This window comes from Triticum aestivum, chromosome 5B, assembly GCF_018294505.1.
Source record: "Triticum aestivum cultivar Chinese Spring chromosome 5B, IWGSC CS RefSeq v2.1, whole genome shotgun sequence".
Classification (NCBI taxonomy): domain Eukaryota; kingdom Viridiplantae; phylum Streptophyta; class Magnoliopsida; order Poales; family Poaceae; genus Triticum; species Triticum aestivum.
Genome location: NC_057807.1, coordinates 576,947,441 through 576,973,752, shown reverse-complemented (window position 1 = coordinate 576,973,752; position 26,312 = coordinate 576,947,441). Strand labels below are relative to the sequence as shown.

Here is a 26,312-nt window from a genome sequence, read left to right as displayed (position 1 = left end):
ACTCGTGACCGGGTTCCACTTCCAAAAATCTCAGCAGACTGCCCAGAGGTTGAGCACACCGGTATTGTACGCACGTTCAAATATGATCATGGTGACTATCTTCTACGGAAGATGGCAATTAGTCGAGTTCCCAACCGCTCTTGGAATTACAACAACTATGTAGTTGTTGCTATGTTCGACAAGCTTGTTGCCGTCCTTGGTGGTTTGACTCGATGGATATTGCTCAAAAATCAGTTTCTGTACACGGATGAGTACTGTGATGCAATTCAATATGAGGGCCTTGTGTTTGCTGCCACCACTCGTGGCACTATTTTTGCATGGCATCCTCGTAGTTTCGGTACGTTTGTCTTCCACCATAATTATAATTGTTCCATCCACATGCATGCAGGTTAGCAAGTTTCCCTTTACTAATTAACCTTCCTCTTGTGTTTCCAAGGTCCTGTGAACATTCCACCACCTATACTTGAAAATTTTTATAACCAAGGGGGATATGACGATGGTGATGATCACGAGCATGCGGACGAGCAGCGCCCATATACTCTTTGGCGCCTGGCAACTAATTCTGATGGATCACCTCTTCTTGTGTGTATACAACCCACTGATGATGTTACTGCTAAGGAAGCAGGTGTAGTCTCCCATGGTCCCACTCTCCGGACCTATTCCAACACCTGTTGCATGGTATTCATGATGGATAGTAGTGTGCTAGCGCCAACTCCTTCTCCCTGGTACAGAATTGATAGTCTTGGAGAAAACTCGCTCTTCCTTGGACAAAACTATCCAATGATGGTGAAAGGAGATCCAACTGCTGTTGACACAATGTTACTACCATTTATGAGAAGCAACTGTGTCTATACCTCGGAAATTTGGGTGGTTCCCTACCCTGGTACCGATATAGTAGGCTGCTTCAGCCTGGATGATCAGTCCTGCGTTGGTCTCCAGATCGACAATGGATGGCCCGTCCCAGAGAATCACTTGTGGTTCAAAGCAAGCATTTCCAACGCCGAGGAATGGTTGAGTTGAAGTTCATTTCATTGCTTGTTATTTGTTGTGTGGTGAAAACTTTAGTATTTATAATGTATCCTCGTTGTCGATGTGGGTTGATGACCTGTTGTATGTAATAAAATGATATGCCTGTGATAAACTTACTAAATTTATGAATGGCTTTCGAGTCGCTTCTCTGAGTGAGTGGTGCAACGAGGCAAAAATATATTTTCCGAATACATAATTGTATGTGCATTGCAACAGGTTATCGGATGAGGCCAATCAACAATAGTAGTACACTATTTGTACTAGCTTCACATGCTTCGCGTGTCGGGCGGGTGTTTTTACTGTAGCCATATGTTAATATGTTCGTTGTACGTAACCAGCACCTCGAATCCTCGATACTAGTACTATATAGTAGGAGTAAGTAGTAGGAGTAGTAGGGTGGCATGGGCCAGAACAAGCATTCACGTCCAGGAGTACGACACACGCCACCACCACGACATCCATCTGACACCATATTATTTCTTGGAATCCATGCTAGAGCAATCTCTTCAACCTCGTCGTTTCTCTAACTTCAGCCATCGCGTGGTGGGCGATGTGGGGGTTTGCCGATAGTCGGTTTCCTTAACTGCGGTCCCACTTGTAAGGCCAACTCCAACGCACAACCCCAAACAGACCTCCGTTTTGCACGAACTCCAACGATAATTTTGACTAGAAAAGCAAGACCAAAGAAAACAAGAACCACAAGAATACATTTTACTACTCATGTAAGTTGGATTAGTGCCTTCTCGGTGCATCCATTGTTGATCTGCGGAGGCTCGATCTTGCGTGCTTCTTTCTTCTTCGAGTCTAAAGAAGTAGATGTTGCTTCCTCGCATCTAGTCTCATGTCTAGCCTCCATTCAAGTAGGAGTATCAACAAGTGCACTAATCTCATTTCTAGCCTCTGTGCTAGCTAAAAGTGATAGAACATCTACTAAATTGCGCTCTATCAATATATGGATGTACTCTTCTTCCCAATACAAAAACTTGCATCCATTGTACTCCCTCCATTGCACAATACATGCCTTCTATTTGTTAAAATATATATGTATCTAGACATGTTTTAGTATATAGGTACATCCATTTTTGGACAAATGGAAGTCAAGTATTTTGGAACGGAGGGAGTACACAATAATTTTTTTAAGTTAGCACAACTAGTCTAATCCTAGAGCACAACCGAAGATTTGGTCGGGTTCTTCCTCCTTTTGCCGACACGTGGGACATCCAGCATCCAGGTCGTGTCATGAAAGAAAATAGAGTGGTAGTTGAAGCCACGAGATGTGCATCTTGGGTTAAACTATAAATATAATCTTACTACTCTTGAGAAACTCCAAAAGCGGCCACCGAAGATCTTTATTAGATTTGTTTTTCATCACCAACACGTCGAGGTGAAAGATCTGCAGGTTCAGTGGGTCTGCTTGCGTTTTCACTAACATGTGGGACTGCATGTGAGCAAACAGATGATGGGCTCCGTGCGTCCGCTGGCTGGCTGACAAGAGAGATAGAGGAGGGCTGAGCACGGACTGCACGAAATTTGTTCTACATACCTCGATATAAGCTCAATATAGTGGGGTGGCATGGGCCATAATTAGCATTCACGTCTAGCAGTACGGCACACGCCACCCACACGAGTCCCATCCGACACCAATTTTCATGGAGTCTATGCTACAGCCATCTCTTCTCCCTCCTGTTTTCTCAGCCATCGCGCGGTGGGCGGGGTGGGGGTTTGCCGATAGTCGGTTTGCTCAATTGCGGTCCCATTTATAAGTGAAAATGCAACACCGCACGCATTCCCGCTTGAGCGGCGTGCCGAACCAACTGTGTGGGGGTGCGATGCGAACATGGCAGGCTTTTCCTTTTGAACTCGTAACTTGTAAAATTTGGTTCTGCTCCATGGCGCGACCGATAGATAGAAAATAACGATTTTTCCTAGAGTAATGAGAAGTTTGGTTCTGACGCCGTTCATGCATGGAGTACGTATGAAAATTATGAAGTTGATGCGAAATGTAAGATAATTATTGTAGTATCATATACTACTAAATGGATTTGACGGAAAGATAAGAATACATACGGATCCATCAATGACATCCTCACACCCTAGTGCGCCGGGTCACCAACCGACGTGTGAGGAGCAGCGGCGTTGGCAGCGAGCTCAACGTGCTTCTGAACAGTGCCATCCAAGGTTGCCCTGCAGTCCAAGAAGGCCAGCATCCTATCGTCCTCCTCTTACATGTACTAGTCCTTGTGGACGATTTGCGTGTAGACGTGGGTGATTATGTCGATGGTGTCTTGCCGCGCCAGGCGCTGCGCGGCGAGCGCGACCTCGAGGTGGACATTCTCCGGCGCGACGGCGGGCAGTCGCAGGGCCACCAGTGCATCAAAGAGGTTGTCACCATAGTGTCCGTTGAGGGTGGCGAGCATCGCAGAGCCTGGGCGCGTCGGCTGGAGGCTTATGTCAAAGTCGTCCGCGAGCTTCTTGACGACAGTGAACTTGTCGACGAACCCGATGAGGACCTCGTCGAACAAGGAGACAAAGCTGTCGTCCAAGCGTCCCCTCGCCCTGGCGTCCTCAAGCAATACTACCTGGAGACGTTCCTTGGTGCCGGGCCGCAGGCCGGTGTCGTGGACCATCTAGCACAGCCGGCTGATGCTCGCGCTCATCGCCTCCATGGGTCTAGCTTAGCTTCTAGTCAACTGATCTTGTGATTCGAGTGATCACTCTTGCCCTTGGTTAGCGTGCATAGGTGCGTAGGATTTCGTACTACTCCTCGGCCCTCTACTGCACCTGCCTTTGGCTGTATGATAGGTGGGCCAGCCACCCCCTAGGCCCACGTGTCATTCACCCAAAGGCAGTTGCCGTAAGTCAATGAAGCTGCGTCCCCCTCTGTGCCGGTGCAGTATAGTCATCTCACCGGACCTCTAGTTGGGGCCAAACGAGAGAAGTTTGATGTTTACTGGTTTATTGGTCCCCTTTGCATTTTGCGCCAAGTTTTGACCTTTGATTTAACTAATAAAATGTTAATGCATGTAAACAAAAATGTTGTATAAGTCACCTTACGAAAACCAAATAATCCCAAAACACTTAGGCATGGTGCATTAACTCCCTCCTTGTTTCTTATTTCATGACATATCAACCAATGAGAGATGTGGGCCGTGCATGCTTTCAATGACTTGAGACTACCAAACATGACATGCAGTGTTTAGTTCATTGCATGTAATCCTATTAGTACTCTAGTTAGAAAAAAAATTAAGTCCTCTCGCCGATAGGAATAAAACACCATGTATTTATTTACAGAGGGAGTAGTACATTTTTTGTGACATACATTACTAGATATTGCTAGTCAAATACTAAAATCCAGATGGATGTGGTAGTACTCCTAAATCCAGACGGTGGTACTACTAGTACTAGTAGTAGTACTACCAATGTAGTAGTAGGAGTACTAGCACTGTACTACCTGTTGGTCAAATTATTACGTGCTGCTCCTCACAGTGAAGTGACAAGACCCTGCACCGGAGATGACACCTGAGTATAGGTGTCGTGTTTGGCATAACATAGTCAACCTCACCATCTGCAGTCACTATCATCATGGCTGTAGAGCTATCGTGCTTACAACTAGCCCTGTTTGACATAATTTCCCGTGCGTAGATGCCCGTGCATTGGACGGAACACCAAGATTGGGGGTGGACGGCTCCGGCAGCGGCCATCGCACCAGATTTTTCCACGGCCTTCTATATGTGGTGGGGAGGAGATAAGGCTGATTGTGAGAGACAAGGAGTTGTTTGTAGCTAGGGAACAAGTGCGGGAATCTTTTTGCAAAAATGGAGAAGCTTGGTTTGTATGCGTCAGATCTAGATCCGACGGCTATTGGTGAAAGATGGGAGGCACAACATCATCACCAACTCAGGACCTGTTTGATTAACAGGATTTTGAAAACGCAGGAATAGGACACGGCAATATTACAAGTTTCAAACTGATATTACAAATGTTAGGAGTAATGCTGCACCTCGGAAGAGGGAATTACTAGGAAGTTTACGTAAGAACTTTCGCTACTTTAGGTGGATGCAGCATTATCGTATAAAAAAATCCACCGCCCTGACAAGTCACTAATGGGCAAATAAGTTTTTGAGTCTCTGGCCACTTGATGTTTCAAAAACAAATTCAGCTTATGCGGAGACTTTGTGATTTACGCTTAGACGCTTGCGGTGATCAGCACGCCATTCATTGTTGCGCCAGAGAATGCCAAACCTCATTACCTTGAGCACACTTGCCTCCAGAACAAAGAACCTGGCCAATTTAATCTCAGATGTGCTGCCTCGGTAGTCGATCAAATCAATTTCTGTAAGACGGAGACCAAGGCATTCGATGAGATTGTTATAGTGCAACACATTTTTCACTTTTGGGTGTTTTTTTATCTGCAAAAGAACTGAACATATTAGAGCAGCTGGCTGCATAAGATTGTCGTGTCATCAAGAGGTACCAATATCATTCACTCATACGATAGGGTTGGCTTGCTAGTGATATTTTTTCACTCTCTCTCTCTCTCTCTCTCTCTCTTTCTGTTTCCTCTCATTTAACTAGGAGCACGTGAAGAGCTTGGGCATTTGTTGCCTTCCACTATGTGGCCGATGACATATTTCGCAAAAGTATGCCACATAATACGCACCGATGTCAAATCAAAAGATTTTGGCACCGCTCTCGCGATGTGAGAGAGTTGGCACCGCTGTGCACACAGACCCACATGTATAAACAAATCAACCAAAGCAACTACACCAGCCTACCACTCTCCCAAACAAGTGTTTTTTATTGCCTCAGTCCTCTCTCTCTCCCACACAGTGTTTTTTCGTTGCGTGAGTTAATTTGGCACCGGAGCAAAGTAGGTGATCTAGATTGGGGCACCAGGTGAGCAATGGAGGGGCATCGATGCCAAATGCATCACAACTGAATTTGGCACATGTTTTGGCCTACATAGCCCACTTTTGTACTCCCTCCGTCCCAAAATTCTTGTCTTAAATTTGTCTAAATACGGATGTATCTAGTTACATTTTAGTGTTAGATACATCCGTATCTAAACAAATGTAAGACAAGAATTTTGGGACGGAGGGAATACTACCTCGTATTTAGTATAAAATTTTGACCATAGATTTACCTAAGAAAATGCCAATGCATGTCACTAAAAATTACACCATTTGAAATTATGTTCAAATACGAATCCAACGATATAGTTCTTAGTGACATGCATTAACATTTTGTCAGTTAAATCTATGGTCAAATTTTGATACTACAAAATTGGAAGAGTAAACCAGGACGGAGGTAGTACTTGCTCTTAGGGTAACCATAGAGTTACTGGAGTAGTCTAAGTTAGTTTCCACTATGACTAGCCTAGGCTACTATAGTAGTACATCATAAAAATGATGCAGGTGATCACGTGAGAAAAAAATACTAAAAACATTTCTTTCGGTGCAGTGCATAGATGCAGTTTTGAACACTACACTTGTCATCGTAATTTGGGAAAATTACAAAAAAATTGAGCTACGTTGTGATTACCGTTTACTTATAGGAAAGAAGTTTCACCTCGATGAGTAGCTTCTCCATGCATGGAAAGCATGTAAGAAATCCAACAACCTGATCTAGATTGGGGCCGATAGATTTTAGTGCTAATATCTTCACTATGCGCATGGACTGGTGAAAGCACAAGTGCTCCCTGGGTGGTTTTGGTAATTAATGTAAACATATCTCTTGTTGGACTAACACTTTTATCTAGTATGTTTTAGATAAGTTCAACAATGGAGTGGCATGGACTAAAGGATGTGGAACCCCTTCAAGATGCTAAGGACAAAGGATTGGCTCAAGCTTCAAGCTCAAGACTCTTCATTTTATATTTTAGTGATCCAAGATCACATTGAGTCTATAGGAAAAGCCAATACTATCAAGAAGGAATGAGGTGTTGCTTAATGAGTTTCTTGCTCCACAGTGCTTAGTGATATGCTCCAAAGCCCTCAACTACTTTCCCACATCCACACATATGACCTAAACCTAAAGTCAAACTCGGCCCCACCGATTCTTTCTATCCGGCGCCACCGAGTTTAGATGTCATAGCCACTGCCACAAACCCTAGGCAAATTGGTCTCACTGATAGGGATCTCGGTTTCACCGAGATGGGATTGTAATCTCTATGTGTATGTCCATTATCAAAATCGGTCTCACCGAGTTTGAACAATTGGTCCTACCGAGATTACAATGCAAACTCTCTGGTTAACTTATTACCAAAATCGGTCCCACCGAGTTTGAGTAATCGGTCCCACCGAGCTTGCCTAACCAACTATCTTGTTAGCTTATTACCAAAATCGGTCCCAACGAGTTTGTGTAATCGGTCTCATCGAGATTACGTTATGCCCTAACCCTAACCATATCAGTCCTACCGAGTTGCATTTTGGTCCCAGCGAAAACCCTAGTGGTCACATTGTTTACTGAATCGGTCCAACCGAGTTTTTCAATTCGGTCCCACCGAGATTGGTAAATTATGTGTAACGGTTAGATTTTGTGTGGAGGCTATATATACCCCTCCACCTCCTCTTCATTCGTGGAGAGAGCCATCAGAACAAGCCTACACTTCCAGCATCCTATTTCTGAGAGAGAACTACCTACTCATGTGTTGAGGCCAAGATATTCCATTCCTACCATATGAATCTTGATCTCTAGCCTTCCCCAAGTTTCTTTCCACTCAAATCTTCTTTCCACCAGATCCAAATCCTATGAGAGGGAGTTGAGTGTTGGGGAGACTATCATTTGAAGCACAAGAGCAAGGAGTTCATCATCAACACACCATTTGTTACTTCTTGGAGAGTGGTGTATCCTAGATTGGCTAGGTGTCACTTGGGAGCCTCCGACAAGATTGTGGAGTTGAACCAATGAGTTTGTAAGGGCAAGGAGATCGCCTACTTCGTGAAGATCTACCGCTAGTGAGGCAAGTCCTTCGTGGGCGACGGCCATGGTGGGATAGACAAGGTTGCTTCTTCGTGGACCCTTCTTGGGTGGAGCCCTCCGTGGAGTCGTGCAACCGTTACCCTTCATGGGTTGAAGTCTCCATCAACGTGGATGTATGATAGCACCACCTATCAGAACCACGGCTCAAAAATCACCGTGTCTCCAAATTGCATTTGAAATATCCAAACCCTTCCCTTTACATTCTTGAAAGTTGCATGCTTTACTTTCCGCTGCTCATATACTCTTTGCATGCTTGCTTGAATTGTGTGAAGATTGCTTGACTTGTGCTAAGATAGCTAAAATCTGCCAAAGACTAAAATTGGGAAAAGGCATAGTTTTTAATTGGTCAAGTAGTCTAATCACCCCCCTATAGACTTACTTCTCAAGATCCTACGAGTGGTATCAGAGCATTGGTCTCCATTGCCTTGGTTTAATCACCATTGGAGGAAGATGGATGAGTCTACTTTGGGGAGTCTTAGTCATAGAGTGCCTATACTTGATGGAGAATATTTTCATGAGTGGAAAAATGAGATGCTTGTAATTTTCAATCAATATCATTTGAACAAGTACATTGCTAGTCCTTGTGCACCTCATGCCTATGCATCCTACCCTTGATGAGTCTATTGACATGATTAGGAATGTTAGAACTGTTAATCTTATCACTAGAGGCTTGCCTAGAAACTTGATTGGAAAACTGCCTACTCTTGAGTGTGCCTATACTATATGGAAATTTCTTGAGGAACGATTTCCTAATTATTCCTTGAAAATCTGGATGAAATTTTTCATAAGTCTATTGCCTTGAGTAAGATGAATTCCAATGATCCTATGTTTGGCAACTGTCTATTTGAACTTACAAATCTTATGCGTGCCAAAGGAAATGTTGGAATTATTAGCGATATTATTTCCGAAGCTACTAGAATTCATAGAGGAGATTATTGTCAAACTCATACTAATGAATCACTCTCACTAGGAATTGATCCACCACATGACGATGTTGAACATGGATACTATGATGAGGATGATAATGATGACTTTGATCTTGATGATGCGATGAGACACTTTGGTCTTATGGCAAATCTTCGAGGATATATGGCAGGAGGAAAGGAATGGGTCCTTGACAGTGGATGTACCGATCACATGACCGGAGATAAAGACATGTTTCGTGAGCTTGCTGAAAATGATGGTCCTTGAAAGTATGTCACTTTCGGTGAAAACTCAAAGGGTAAGGTGGTTGGCCTCGGTAAGGTGGCCATCTCACATGATAGCTCCATTCAGAATGTTATGCTTGTTGAATCTCTTGGCTACAACTTACTTTCAGTATCTAGACTTGCTGATTTTGGTTTCAATGTCCTATTTACTGAAGTAGATTGCCAAGTGTTTCGTAGAGACAATCATAAAATGGTCTTTACTGGTATACGTAGAGGTGATCTTTACATTGTTGATTTCACTAAAAAGGCTCAACCTAGAACTTGCTTCATTGCTAAATCCTCTAAAGGTTGGTTATGGCATAGACGACTAGGTCATGTTGGCATGAGAAACCTTGACAAGCTTATTGAAGGGAATCATATCCTTGGTGTTAACGATGTCATATTTGATAAGGATAGACTTTGCAGTGCTTGTCAAGCAGGTAAACAGGTTGGAGGAAGGCATCCCGTGAAGAACATCATGACCACAACGAGGCCACTTGAGCTACTTCACATGGATCTCTTTGGTCCCAACGCTTACAAAAGTCTCGGTGGAAATTCTTTTGGTCTAGTTATAGTTGATGATTTTTCAAGATTTACGTGGGTGTTCTTTCTCGATGACAAATCGCAGGTCCAAAAGATCTTCAAAAACTTCGCCAGGAAGGCTCAAAATCAATTTGAAGTGAAGATCAAGAAGGTTCGTAGCGACAACGGAACGGAGTCAAGAACACAAATGTGGACACCTTTCTTGACGAAGAAGGGATTTCACACGAGTTCTCGGCTACATACACACCTCAACAAAATGGAGTTGTTGAGAGGAAGAACCGGACACTCGTCAAAATGGCGAGAACGATGCTTGATGACTACAAGACGCCGAAGCACTTTTGGGAAGAAGCGGTTGAGACAGCTTGTCATGCAACAAATCGCTTGTATCTTCACAAGCTACTCGGCAAGACGGCATACGAGCTCCTCACCGGTAGCAAACCCCAAGTATTCGGCTCAAAGTGCTACATTCTTGATAAGCATCGTCATTCTAAATTTGCTCCTAAGTTTCATGAAGGTTTCCTACTTGGTTATGGCACAAACTCTCACACTTACCATGTCTACAACAATTTCACCCGAAAGGTTGAAGAAATGGTAGATGTGAAGTTTGATGAATCTAACGGCTCGCAAGTAGAGCAATTGCCAATTGATGTAGGAGACAAAGACCCCTCGGAAGCAATCCAAGACTTGTCTATTGGCAAGGTTCGTCCAACGGAGGTGAAGGAGAGTACCTCGTCAGTCCAAGTGGAAGCTTCTACTTCATGACAAGGTGAACCAAGAGTTGATACGGAAGCATCCACAAGTGGGACACACCAAGATGAAGAAAACGAGGAAGTACATCAAGAACATCAACAACCTCCTTCTCTACCACGACAAGAGAACGACAATGCCAACGCTGAAGAAGGCCAAGAAGAAGAACAAGATGAAGAAGAAGTCCAACCAAGAACCGAGCAAAAGCTTTCACGAGTTCGAGCAAGAGTTGCTAAAGACCATCCCGTCGAGCAAATCTACAATGATATCCAAACCGGGAGAATCACTCGCTCTAAAACTCGTTTAGCTAACTTTTGTGAAAACTATTCATTCATCTCTAGCATTGAACCTATGAAGGTTGAAGAAGCATTGGAAGATCCGGATTGGACAAATGCTATGCATGAAGAGGTACACAACTTTGAGAGAAATCAAGTTTGGACATTGGTTGAGAAGCCCGACAACAACCACAACATCATCGGTACCAAATTGGTGTTTCGCAACAAGCAAGATGAAGATGGACAAGTAGTTCGCAACAAAGCACGTCTCGTCGCCCAAGGCTACACACAAGTCAAAGGAATGGACTATGGTGATACTTATGCTCCCGTTGCTAGACTTGAGTCCATTCGCATCTTACTTGCCTATGCTAATCACCATGATATCACCTTATACCAAATGGACATTAAAAGTGCTTTCCTAAATGGTGAAGTAGAGGAGGAAGTTTATGTTAAACAACCTCCTGGCTTTATCAATCCTAAGAAACCCAATCATGTCTATAAACTTCGCAAAGCTCTTTATGGTCTTAAACAAGCTCCTAGAGCTTGGTATAAATGCTTAACCAAGTTCCTTATTGAAAAGGGATTTGAAATTGGGAAATTGATTCTACACTTTTTTACTAAAAGGGTTAATGGAGAATTATTTGTATGCCAAATTTATGTTGATGATATTATATTTGGATCAACTAACCCTCATTTTAGTGAGAAGTTTGTAAAGCTAATGTCAGAGAAGTTTGAGATGTCTATGATGAGTGAACTCAAATTCTTTCTTGGGTTGCAAATCAAGCAAACTAAGGAAGGTACTTTTGTCTCTCAAACGAAGTACACTAAGGACTTATTCTAGAAGTTCAATATGCAAGAATGCAAAGGTATGTCTACACCCATGCCTACTAGTGGACATCTTGATTTGACCAAAGATGGTGAACCGGTTGATCAAAAGGTTTATCGCTCTATGGTTGGTTCATTGTTATACCTATGTGCTTCATGTCCCGATATTATGCTAAGTGTGTGCATGTGTGCACGATATCAAGCTGCTCCTAAAGAATGTCATCTTAAGGTCATGAAAAGGATAGTGAGATACTTAATTCATACACCAAATTTTGGCATTTGGTATCCTAAGAGGGCCTCTTTCAATCTTGTTGGCTACTCCGACTCGGACTATGCCGGAGACAAGGTTGATAGAAAATCCACTTCGGGTACTTGTCAATTTCTTGGTATATCTCTTGTGTCTTGGTCTTCCAAGAAACAGAACTCGGTATCCTTATCCACCACCGAAGCGGAATACATTGCCGCTGGTTCATGTTGTGCTCAATTACTTTGGATGACCCAAACTCTTAAAGATTATGGGATAAATGTGAAACATGTTCCAATGCTTCGTGACAATGAAAGTGCTATCAAAATTTCTCATAATCCCGTGCAACATTCTCGAACTAAGCATATTGAAGTTCGTCATCATTTCATTCGAGATCATGTTGCTAAGGGTGACATTAATCTTAAGCATGTTCACACCAAAAAGCAATTAGCGGATATTTTCACTAAACCACTTGATGAGAAAGTGTTTTGCAGGTTGAGAGGTGAATTGAACATCATTGATGCTTCAAACTTGGAGTAGAAACTCCATTGGACACATGCAAGACATGGGCTTATGACTAACCCTTGATATTTCTCTTATGATGATAATCTTATGTCTTGGATATATTTGCATCTTGCATGTTATCTAACCCATGTAGGTACTTGGTTGAATCAAATTCCATGAGACTGTAACCTACTCATATCTTGAGCAATCTCTACATCACCAAGTCTCTACACTATGGTGGTTGAAGACAAGGAAGCAAAATTCTTACACACATATCCTTTGACAAATTCTATGTTGAATTTCATGATTGTCACTTTTGGATACACAAGTGCTCTTCCTTGCAACAACTAACCCATGTAGGTAGATGAACTCAAATTCTAAGGGGTGCTCCCAACTCTTGATGAGCTACATCAACCTTGAGCAACCCACACAAGTTCAACTACATGATCAACACCACCACCCAAGGTATGTTATTCCATCTTAGAGAAGCTTTACTCCGAGTCAAGAGCTAAAGCAACTCGACAAGATGTGAGTACATCAAGATGCTTAAACAAAAAATGGCAACCCCATTTTGAGCTTAAACAATGAGTATGACCTATGATCAAGTGATCTCACTTGACTCCTAAGTCAATATACTCTAACATATGTGACTTTGTCGCCGACCAATTCTAGATGAAGTTCTCTCTAGTGTTATTTTTATTTTCTGTGCTCTTGCATTCATCTCATGCATGTTTGTTTCCCCTTTCAAAAAAACTTCATCTAGATTTCTTTCTTTTCTATTTTTTTCTACATTTCCTGCATCCAATTCATTGCATATCCTTCAGTTAATTCCTTGCAAATCATTGTGAGATCTTACTAGTCTAGTGAGCTGAGATGACAAGTGTTTTCTCTGAGATGAACTCGGTCTCACCGGTTTGTTATTTTCGGTCCCACTGAAACCTTTTGGTGCTACCAAAGCATACAAATCGGTGCCACCGACTCCACAACAGGAAAAAAATTTTGCCAGTTATTCATCTTTACTTTTGATCCAGCTCCATTCAATGAATCTTGTCCTCTACAAGCATCCCATTTTTATCAGTGCTTTGTACTATGCCTCTAGGATCAAACCCATTCACGAAAAATTCCAGAAGGCCCTTGAGGGAGTCCTAGATTAGGGGGTGTCCGGATGGCCGGACTATGACCTTTGGCCCGACTCCCGGACTATGAAGATACAAGATTGAAGACTTCGTCCCGTGTCCGGATGGGACTTCCCTTGGCATGGAAGGCAAGCTTGGCAATACGATATGTAAATCTCCTCCCATTGTAACGGACTCTGTGTAACCCTAGCCCTCTCCAGCGTCTATATAAACCGGAGGGTTTTTAGTCCGTAGGATGAACAACAATCATACCATAGGCTAGCTTCTAGGGTTTAGCCTCTCTGATCTCGTGGTAGATCTACTCTTGTACTACCCATATCATCAATATTAATCAAGCAGGAGTAGGGTTTTACCTCCATCAAGAGGGCCCGAACCTGGGTAAAAACATCATGTCCCTTGTCTCCTGTTACCATCCGCCTAGACGCACAGTTCAGGACCCCCTACCCGAGATCCGCCGGTTTTGACACCGGCATTGGTGCTTTCATTGAGAGTTCCATTGTGCCGTTGCCATCAGGAAGGATGCCGCATCCCGTCTTTAAAGATGGCGCTGTTGCTAAAGGAGCTTTGGCTATCGGCCAAACTCTCCGGCTAGGCGGTTTTCTTATGACCGCCTGTTCGGCCGCCTCGCCGATGATGACTTCTCGGGTCATCGAAAGCAATCTCCACGTCGACTCGGAACTCGCCGAGCAGTTAGATCCGATGGAGCTCTCTTCCTTAAACGAGCTCTTGGATCGCATCGCCGCCCTGGGAGTCGCTACAGACTACGATCAGATTGGGCTTAAACCCGATCCAAGAGAAATTGACTCTCCCCAGGCCACCCACCACGTCGCAGTGGTGGAGGAACAATGCGGCGAATCTATACCCATCTTAAGGACCAAATATGTCCGGATTCCCGATCCCTCCAAGCCGGATACCCGCGGAGGGGAGGACATCACTCAAGCCCTGAACCTAAAGTCAGACAGCGGGCCAGATTCATTGGATAACATCCAAGAACCCAAGCTTCCGAATTCAGAAACTCCTTTGCCCTTGAGCCTCAGGTCGGGCGAGGTTCCAGATTTAACTCCACCCGCCCACCCTAACATAAGGGATCTATCCCAAATTCGGCAAGAGCCCACGGAAACAGTACATCATTACTGGGCCAGATTCCTCCTGGTTATGAACAGGATAGAGGACTGCCGCAAGGAGGATGCAATTTCATCCTTCTGCAATAATTGCATGGACATCGTAATCCTCAACACCATAAGTCGCCGTGATATTACACACTTTGCTGACTTGGCATCCATGGTACGAAAATACTGTGCGATGGAAAGCGTCTGGAAAACCGAAATAAAATTCTGGGACGATCTGGCCCTGAATACAACCCCAGTCCGAAATAAAAGGGCGCATTATCGCCATGCACAGGGGTTAATCACCAAAAAACAAAAACCCTCTATAGGGTATGCAACCGTACTGGAGGGATGGCTCAATGGACCCTGTAAAATTCATAGTACAGAGGGCGTCACAGCAACTCATATCCTTAGAGCATGTTGGATACTCCGGCAGGTGGCCAGAAGTGGCGAGGAGCTTCTAACTCCAGAATCTGCAGAGCATCACCCCAGGAATACCAGTACAGTATCAACAGTCTTTGAGACTTTCGCATCAAACAATATGCGGAAACGAACACTCCGCAGCCTTACCGAAGTCTACCATGTAGCAACAATAAACCCATGGAGTGACACGGCTATTACCTTTAATGCCAGTGACGAACCTAAATTCCGAACAGCCCGAGCACCAGCCACATTGGTCCTCAGTCCGATAGTGGACGGCTTTCGACTTACCAAGGTACTCATGGACGGTGGGAGCGGATTGAACCTCATTTATGAGGAAACCCTTCGAAAAATGGAAATAGACTTGAGCCGCATTGAGCGAAGTAACACAACCTTTAGAGGAATAATCCCCAGTCGAGAAGCGTGCTGTACAGGAAAAATCACACTGGATGTGGTGTTCGGCACACCGGATAATTACAGGTCCGAGGAGGTCACATTTCAAGTGGCCCTGTTCAGCAGCGGATACCACGCTCTGTTAGGGCGAGAGGCATTCACAATTTTTCAAGCTATACCCCATTACGGGTACATGAAGCTCAAAATGCCCGGACCCAATGGAATCATCACTCTTGCTAGTAACCCGGACATAGCACTCCGCGCCGAAAACAAGACAGCTGCACTGGCCCTTGAGGCATTATCCGAAGCCCTAGCGGCCGAGGAACTGACTGCGCTGCGCTCCATGGTGGACAGGGACGACGTGATACTCGACAAGAGATCCAAGTCCACCTCCTTTAAACTGGCAGACGAATTAGTCAAATTCCAAGTCCATCAACAGACCCCACAAAAACGGCCTCCATCGGGGCACAATTAAACCCTGATGTAGACGCCGCACTACGAGAATTCCTACACGAAAATTGGGACATTTTTGCCTGGCACCCCTCAGACATGCCAGGAATCCCACGCAGGCTGGCCGAGCACAACCTAAACATCCTAAAAGGATTCAAGCCTGTTAAGCAGGCTCTTCGGCGTTTCTCTGAACCTAAGCGACAAGCCATGGGAGAGGAGCTAGCCAAACTACTGGAAGCCGGATTCATCAGAGATATAAAACATCCGGACTGGCTAGCAAACCTGGTGATGGTACCAAAGAAGGACAAATCCTGGCGCCTATGCGTCAATTTCAAGGACCTCAACAAGGCTTGCCCAAAGGATCCCTTCCCCCTCCCCTGCATTGATCAAATCATCGACGCTACCGCAGGACACGATTCATTGTGTTTCCTCGACGCATACTCTGGCTACCATCAAATTAAGATGGCAGAGCCAGACCAAGCCGCAACGGCATTTATCACCCCATACGGCCCATTCTGCTTCAACACAATGCCCTTCGGGCTCAAAAACAATGGCGCAACATGTCAGCGCATGATTCAGACATGTCTGACCAACCAGATCGGCAAAACAGTTGAAGCATACGTGGATGACGTGGTCGTCAAAACCAAGCATGTCGAAACTCTAGTAGACTACTTGAGGCTCACGTTCGATAACCTCCGAACATATGACATCAAGCTTAACCCGGAAAAATGCATTTTCGGCATACCAGCCGGAAAGCTCTTGGGCTTCATTGTCTCCGGTAGAGGAATTGAAGCAAACCCAGCCAAGATCCGAGCTCTGTCACAATTGGATATTCCAAAGGACCTCAAACAAATACAAAAATTGACTAGATGCGTGGCGGCTCTAAGCCGCTTCATCTCCCGCTTGAGAGAAAAGGCATTACCCCTTTATTGCCTCCTCCGGCGCACCGAACACTTCGAGTGGACGGATGCTGCCACGGCCGGACTCGAAGAAATAAAAGCCATATTGGCAACAAACACGGTCCTGGCCGAGCCTAACATCGGCGAACCAATGCTATTATACATTGCAACAACTCATCAAGTTGTAAGCGCAGTGCTCGTCGTCAAACGAGAAACAGGCGGACACAAATTCCCCCTTCAAAAACCAGTCTACTACGTGTCCACTGTCCTCACTCCATGCAAGTCACGGTACCCGCATTACCAAAAGATAGCGTACGCAGTGTTCATGGCGTCCTAGAAGCTATGACACTACTTTCAAGAGTGTTCAATAACAGTAGCCTCCGAAGTACCTCTTAATAATATTATAAACAACCGCGATGCGATGGGTCGGATTGCCAAATGGGCCATTGAGCTCCTCCCGTTCGACATAACATATACAGGACAGAGCTTTTGTAACACAATGTTATGTTACTACAGGCCCAAAACAATGTTACTAGCCCAGATAGTAACACATTTTGAAATGTGTTCCATTAGACCGTGTTACTAAGGGGTGTCCATTGTCACATATAGTAGGTGTTAGAATATATTAAAAGTTGTGTTACAATTATGTTATAGTAACATGCATATTATGTGTTACCAACTGCACCGGTAACACATTTTTGCAACTATAGTAACACGGTAGTAACATATTTTTGTGGGTGTAGAACATTGTGGTAACACGTTTTTGTAACTGTAGTAACACAACTTGTAACATAATATCAAAATATCATATAATCTATAGTTGTCAACCACCCTAGTAACATATCTGTAACTATTGTGACACCGTCAGTAACACTACTATATTAGTATGGCAGCATAATTAATGTATTTCTTTTTTAATTATTAACCACAAAATTAGGTACCCCTTTATTTAATATACATTTATTTAATATAAAATCAATGCAATTGCTCAAATAGTTAATTATTACTATTTATTATGCTGCTTGGCACCATGAAAAAAGATTGAGAAATTGAAGCACAACACATACACAAATTAAAAATATCAATATATTTATTATATAGAAGAGTGTAGGATACATATGCATTACAATAAACAAATACCAATATTATTGGTGCAACATAATATCATTCATATCAATTTGACTATAGACAACACAACTATGGAGAATATTACACCATAGCAGTTGCATCAATTCGACCAAAGAAAAAAATCTTGTGAATGATATTACATTTTTCAATCTGTCAATGTAAACTACAGGTATTGCTAAGTAAAATCTTCTTCGCTGCTTGATCCAACCGAAGAATTCAGCTGCAACTCAATGATCCTTCTTTTGAATCTGTAAAAGAAAATTGAACCTTACAGATATGTGATTGAATGTATACAAATATAAATTCGAAATATGAAAGATAAAATACTTTAACTTACAAAAGCTCAAGGCCATATAATTAAGTATCCTGAAGCAAACGCGTCACCAATTCTCTACAATCAGAAACTTCCCTTGCTAACTCGTCATTATCCAGAATAGGTTCATCCATGGCAAAGTTATAAAGAATATAAACATTCTATAGGAATTATCAATGAGCGCGTCCATATGACTACATAAACATATACCTGGAAACTAGTAGCCAGCATTACAATGCCTTTAAGCAACATGGAACTGTTATTCATAAACCCTTGAGGCATCGACACTAACTGAGCTCCCCGCAAACATTCTGTAAGAGTAGAATGATAAATAACATGAGACAGAAATAGATGTACAACCACAAGCTACAAACTATAAGCATGCAGTATAACCAAATATTCAACAGATTTAGAATTTAATGTATAACCTATTTTGCACATAATGTAAGGACAGGTACTTGGTAAAAATTCATGGTATCTTACATTGACCTAAATAACAAAGTAACCAGGATGGGTACTTGGTAAACGGTGATGCTATCACCCATTGGATTATATCAAACTAGCAGATGAGATTGAGGTACAAGAAATATAAGAATTAAAATGGAAATGAACATACAAGCTTCTGCTGTATTTTCATAGTGATAATTGGGATATGCTACACCAAAATGATCGTACATCTACTGTTGTACGGCCTGCAGAACCCTTACCAGGAAAAGCACTATGTATTATGCCTAATTCCCTGTCAGTAAAGTAGATATCCATAGTGCTCTACACAATCTCTGCTATCCAATCCAGGACGCCATCTTCTCCAACATTGCCTCTGCATTAATTCATGGAATGACATGAGCGCATAAGTATATCAAGTAGAAGAGTAAACTCATCAACAGAACTCAAAGTAATGATACAAACTTTCTGATAGGTATGCATGGGCTGGCCTGAATCTGTGATACTTGCCTACTTGAAAGATATGTGCTAGGCTACGCTGAATCTATGATACTTACTTTCCTGAAATATATGTGCTATGCTAGACCGAATTCGTCCCAGATTATTGTCACTAGACGATCTAGAAAGACACATACAACATTGATTTCGCTAAATCAATTGCATGCCCAATTAATTTAATTCTGAAATTGCTAATTGGCTGGGAACAACAAGTAGCCAAGCAGCAATCATTCATGGGTATTGGGTAGAAAGCAGCAGCAGCGCAAGTATTCAGTCAAGTGAGCAGCCGAACACAAGATCTGTGAGCCACCCACAGCAGACTCATTGTAAATCTGGGGAGAGCTAGCAAAAACTGAGTACAGTACACCTAGTAAATTTCCACGAGATTTCACAAAAGCATGCACCCACGGTTTGATGTTCCAAGAGATGTCACAGTATTCAGTCAGCTATCTTCAGGTAATGACAATGTCCACCGTAGGCTTTTCAGGCTTTTTACATTATTCAATCGGGTCCTGCTTAACAGGGATAAGTACTAGTGTTACTAACAGAACAATAAGTTGAGAAATGCATCCGGCAACTCGATGGATGGGGTAGCGGGCAGCAGCAGCCGGCAACTCGATGGATGAACTCCAAATCACAGAGATGAAGACATGAGAGGATGATGGGTTTGGGGTTACCTGGCGTCTGGAGGAGAGGATGCTGGGGACGGAGGTTGCCGGTCCAATCAAGGCGGCGGGGGTGGTGTCGAGTCCAGCGGCAGTGACAGCATTGAGCCCAGGCGGCGGCGGCGGAGATCTAGGAAGAGGCGGCGCATTCGCTTCTGCTGGAAGCACCTCCGTTTGTGGAGAGCGTACGTGCGACCCCCTCGGATAGGTTTTCTATATGGGCCGAGGCTGATTATGGGCCGAGCCGTATCCCTAGGCCTATCACGCACTTATGCCAGCCATTTCCTTGTTTCATCTAAAAATACATGCTTGTCTAAAAAAACATGCATTTCTCAAAAAAAAAAAAAAACTAAACAAACATGTCGCGTCCTTGTATTTTCTTTTTCTTTTCAAAAAACATGGGATACTATAGGGCACGCCTGTCACGACGTGTCGTGGCGTGTTGCCATATACCGCCTATCAGGACGGCGGGTTGGTAGTTTTTGCCGTATCAATGCTTTGTAGACATGCAACATCAAAAATTGCAGCGGACAATAAAAAAGGGTGCATTTTCTACAAAAAGAAATATATAGGTGCAGCGTAATGGTGTGGCCTACTGCGGTGGAGGAGGAGGACATGGAGTTGCTGGCGGTGGTGTTGTGTACCAGTCTGAGAGGGTGGCGGGGTGGTCATCGTCGGGGTACTAGTAGAAGAACTTGTCATTGATGTTCTCCTTCACGTGCAAGATACGGTCGAGGACGAGGTCATCGGAGACGGCGTTGGGTGAATGGAAGGTGGAGGTAGAGGAGGTGCGGCAAAGGAAGCCCTCTCCCACATGTAGGTACTCTCCAGCGTTGCGGCCATGATCAGGAGAGTCAGTGGTTGATGGAGGCTAGCCTAATAGCAATGACGATGATCGCGACACCACGGTGGCACTGCAATGCACGATCATGGTGTGGATCCTATCGGGAACCCAATGGACCGAAACTACGGCTCCGCGTGCGTGCCGACATTAGCAAGGTTGTCCTCCCCGACGACACAAGGTGACGCGGTGAAGGAGAATGCGAAGTGGGGATATGTCAATAGGATTATGGATTGGACTTTATTCCATTTTATTTAATTTATATTGCTAAAAACTATATTTAGTTAGAACTTATGCTTTTGGAAATGCCCTCAAGATTATCTTAAATAAAATTGTCACCAAGATTGAGGTTGTTTGTATGGTCAATAGGAATCTTTTGTATCATTTCAATCAAATTTAGTAAGCAAATTATACAATATAAACAACTTTGAATTACTTGTAAATACTAAGAACATGTATGTACTCATGAATAGTGTACAACATGCAAGTGTGAGCACCCCTCCCATCGTGTGATCTAATCAAGCTAGTCATGACCAAAAACTAGTTACCTTATTAATCCATACTAATGGTTTACATGTCTATGAGTAAGGGTACCTATCTATGCGAGAGATTCATCGATTATGAAAGATAGGTTTCTCATAATTGAGGAATCATCTGACCGTATCGAATCCCCCAATAAATAGCTACGAAACTACCAACTATTGCCTCTATATAAAAGACCGCACGGAGGCTCCGTCAATGCGGGGGCATTCTAGAGAATCTTGGCCCGTACTCTAGCTCAAAGTAGATTGACGCAACATTATTTATAGCCCTCGTCAAATGGTAGGACCAGCGGCTACTGACAGTGTCACGGGAAACGGGGTGCCCCGAGCACACTATAGTTGTGTACCCTAGCATGCAAGGGATCAAACCATAAGTTTACTTGTGATGTGGTATGGTAATGTAGATTTACTATAAGCGTGAGATTATGATCTAATATTTGATATGAAAAAAAGCATTAAGGTTGAAGACGACTTGCCACAACCATCTGTGTCCTTGGTCTGCTATCCGGCAGCCAAATGGAGCATGCTTCTCTACCCTGAGACAGTTAGCATCACCAAGAACAACGGTGAAGGTTGTACTAACAACAGATGATTGTGATCATTGGTAGCGATAGTCGGAGTAGACCCTGACGAAGCTATCATAGATGGTCTTGTCATTGTTGTGTCGACATAGCTCTCACCGGCGATGGACAAACATCAGGAAATTTCCATGAAAACACACCAACTCCCAACAAAAGGAGCCAATTTTGTTGTGCATGAAGAACGGTGTAGTGGCATAGGGTCGAATAATGAACATCCAAAGAAACCTTCAAAACCCTTGGAACGAGAAATGCCAAAGGTTTTCACATCGTTCTAGTCTCCTCCTTTCTTGCACCTCCATGACGATAAAGAATAAGGGAGACGAGGCCAGCTACACCCATAGTTTAAGAAATTGACCATATTAGTCAGAACTGAAATAGAATGCTGCGACCAATGTCTCTCAGTGACGGGACTTTCAGTGAGGCCCTTTCACGAGACGTGTGATGCGTATGATGGACAAAAACAAGATGACCAATTTCGTGAAAACAAACCTTAAACGTACACTGAAACAAGATCCAACATCCCAAGAGGTAAACGATTGACCTTGGCCGATCGACCGCCCCTAGCGCCGGCCTTAATTAAATGCTCTAAACCATCAATGCTACTAAACCAGAAAAAACTAGTGACGTAAAAAAATCAGGAAAACTAGTTGACTGGACCATTTTTATTTTTATCTGGAACTGGTGAACCAAGCGATTTGCACTAAACGGACCAGTTTGACTTCAAATACATGATACAATATGCTAAAAATATATATATATGAAAATACCCTATTTGGTATTCCTCGCAAAAAAGCCTATTTGGTAGGGTTCACGGCCGAATTGGAGCAGTTCCACCTTTTTTTCCCCACAAGGCAGCCCTATCGGGCGTCGGTGCCCCTTCCGCCGCCACCCCTGCCTCGCCGCTAGGAGCGCCCCTCCCTCGCCGGCTCGCCGCCCGTGCAGCCGCACAACCGCACCACCCTCAACTCCGACCTCCCTGCTCCAGTACAGCACCGACCAGACCTCCCTCCGCTTGACCAGTCCAAGTGCAGCCAACCAGGATGACCAGGATACCCAGCGGTTACCTCCAAACCTCCCTCCGCTCCAGCCTCCAGATCAGGACGCTCGGCCGACGTTGGCAAGATCTCTCTGCGCTCTTTTATGCCTCCCCATTCTTCTATCAATGATTAATCTATCCTAGCATGAAGATCCATATGTGAATTTTTGAACTACTGAACTGAACTGTGTTGTTTTTGTTGTCCTGATGAGAAATGTTAATAAATAACGAGAGATATTGGAGAAAAGAATTAGACATTGGTATTGATATTGGAGAAATGTATTTGTTTGATTGTGTTGTGCATTTCTTTGTCAAATTGCAGGCTTGCAACCACAGGATGGAGTTGTTGCTTTCTGCTTTATTTAGAGAATATCATGTATATGAATGAGAGATTATCAAGTAGTTGCTGGTTACAATTGTCATGTTACTATAAAATTTGTTATCTATTGGTTGGTGTATGGTAAACAGTAGGATGGAGTTGTTGCAAATTCTGATTTAGGCCGTTTTACTTTGTTGTCTATTGCGTCAATCGGGTGGAAGAGTCAAGTCTATTGTGTTAAGTAAACAATCATATTTGCTATCCAGTACATGAACACACACTCATGCGAACACATACACATAGTCTGCTATCCAGTACACACAGTCATGCATGTAGGACCATATTGATCTATCTGTATGTGATATTGTTAAATTAATTAGAATGTTGGCATGTCATATTTGTTGTCACTTTTTTTGGTGGACTACCTGCACTGTTTTGAAATCCTAGATGGGTACTCGGGGAACTCATAAAAACAGAAGGAACAATTTTGACATGTCATATTTGTTGTCACTTTTTTTGGTGGACTACCTGCACTGTTTTGAAATCCTAGATGGGTACTCGGGGAACTCAGAAAAACAGAAGGAACAATTTTGCAATTTACGTCATGATATAAAAGTTCCAGATTGGTATTTGGAGGAATGAGGTCAACCACTAAACATATAAACACAACCTTTGTTTTTCTTTATTGCTTTTTAGTTTCTCATTTATATTTTCCATTGATGCTGTCATTGTGGATTAGATATCTGTTAGTACTTCATCCTAACGGTCCTGACAGTTATATGGTTGACAATATTATGTTAAATTTCATCCATGACTCAAATAACTCATTGTTAAGAGATGTAGGAGTAGCTCTGTGCTTGGCCTTGTCCTTTTACTTGTTTTCTAAAGCTCTGTGAGATGTCGTGTTCTGCTTGTTTTCTGAAGCTATATGAGATGGTATTCCCCTCTTAATAAAGATACATTTTTTCCTGGAGCTTCCTTTTCCTAGAAATAAATGTTGCTTTCCTTGTATATTTCACTCTATCATGATGCACGATACTATTTTTGTTGGCCCTCTTGTGTTTCTGTCTAGTTTGTACGGTTAAGCATGTCTGTGCTGAATCATACATGTTATCTGTACCTGACAAATAGGAATTTAGCGTTAACTATGAAATCTCATGTTCTAGCATAAAGCACTAAGCAAACAGTATATTATAATTACAGACCATATATGTATTGAATATATCTTGACTCTCATGTTCTACCATAAAGCACTAAGCTAACAATATATTATAATTACAGACCATATATGTATTGAATATATCTTGACTCTTCTGACTAGTAATGAACTTCTGCTCAAGCGCTTCAGTGAATCTTATTTTTCAGGAAATTTTGCCACTGGAGATTAGAAGGATTGTTCTAAACTAGTGCGTGAAGCTATGCGTTCTTTTAGAGGACATTTATATGTCTGCATAGTTTTTGCTCTTTAATAACGAAGCTTCAAAAACTCTGAAAATTGTTACCGTGTTAAGCTTCATGTATGCCGGATTGTCATTGGAAATAGATAGACACTTTTGTCAAAGAAGTATTATGTCAGATTTATCATCTTGTAAACTAAGCTTATGTCTGTTTGAAATTGATGTCTTGATTTATGTGGGATGTTTGTTTGGTGTCAAAACCTGGATGTTTGATTCAATCTTTCTTCTTTGTTGTTGTGAACCAGCCTTTGGGTGCATGACTTCTGTGGCTTGCATCGTAGCTTGGTGCTAGCTGTTGTGCGTGTGTGACTTATGTTGCTTGCACTTGCACTTGCACTTGCATACATGGATTCATGCCCTGTTAGTTATGGATGTGATTAGCATTTTTTAAGAGAAAAATGACTACGTTCCAAGAAAAAATGACCTCTGAAAAAATAAATCAATTATTATTGTTTTTTAGGGGAATAACTTATTATTGGTTGTAATCAATTCTTAAATCAAAAATTGCAGCAAGCCCATTGTGTATTGGGCCGTTGGGAATGCCTCGGCTCAAGGATAATAGTTCAATTCCTAGGTTACACATGATTTTCGTGACATCTCCCTGTTTTGTCGCTAAAGGATCGACTTACCTAAAAAATTGGAACATGCCTCGGTTTCGGGGTTTTCCGCTTTGACCATTGGTTCGGTCATGTTTCGAAAACTATGTTCAAAAGTTAGGCTCTCATTTGTTGTTGATCTTCCATTCCTTTGTGAGTATTGTTGTCAAATACTTAATTTTATATGGTCATTTTAAAGTGTGCATTTGGACCGTCGAGTCATCTTAAAATTCATGTAAAAGTATGGTTAATAGGATATTCACTAAAGCCATACTGAAATAGTTTGTTATTTACAACTAAACTATATTGTTTTTTCATATGACATTGACCAAAGAATGAAAACTCTATTACAAGTATTTATAGAAAAATAATGTTGACACGTGGGAACTATGTGTAAGGTATTGGTGACCTATGTATGTGTTTGACATTAGTTTTTCTATTTCCCCCCTATTAGAGCTTGTAACACTGTATCAACACATGATTATGTGTTATCTACTAAAATCGTAACAAAAACAACTAACACATATTTATATGTTACTTGGTGAATACATATGTAACACATTCTTACCAATACATCCTTATATGTTACTATCGCAATATTACTGTAACACATTTTGAGGCCTTGTATAGTATGTGTTACTGGCTATCATTGAACACAAATTATGTGTTACTGTAATTTTCCCTGTCACACATTTTTCTATCTGTTACATGATTGTGTTACTTAATGTCTGTTTTGTTGTAGTGATTGAACCACCGAAGAAACTGCTTGACCGGTTTAAATTTTGGATCAATATTGAGAGTGTGATCATCGAGTTCTCTCGGTATGTCGGTGCGAGGACGACACCTATGGGATCACGAGAATCCCTACTACGGTTGCGGGGCGCGGGGTTGCGAGAAGGGCGGATCAAACAGATAGCACACGGGTTCTTTATCTAGGTTCGGGCCGCGAGGATGCGTAAAACCCTACTCCTGCTTTGGTGGTTTGTTTATCTGTGTTCTCAGGCTAGCAACGGGGCGTGAAGAGCTCCAAAAAGCCGTATCCCTCTCCTGGTCGCCTTGGGCATCCTTTTATAGGGAAAGGGGTTGCCACAGCGGCACACAGGAGGTCGAAAGGGCACAGTGATACGAGTTTATCCCTCGCATTACATGACAA

General features: G+C 42.8%; 1 long non-coding RNA gene across 2 annotated transcripts; it reads right to left on the bottom strand.

Moving 5' to 3' along the window:
* Positions 1-17,852: 17,852 nt before the first annotated feature.
* On the bottom strand, positions 17,853-19,958 carry LOC123116985 (uncharacterized). 2 transcript variants are annotated; one of them, XR_006457249.1, is made up of 5 exons: positions 19,800-19,958; positions 18,888-19,000; positions 18,391-18,491; positions 18,205-18,258; positions 17,853-18,115 (listed from the first exon to the last, which is right to left on the bottom strand). It is a non-coding gene; the product is annotated as an uncharacterized lncRNA (long non-coding RNA). The 2 variants fall into 2 exon arrangements; XR_006457248.1 differs by having other exon boundaries at positions 18,205-18,491.
* Between the last annotated feature and the right edge of the window lie 6,354 nt (positions 19,959-26,312).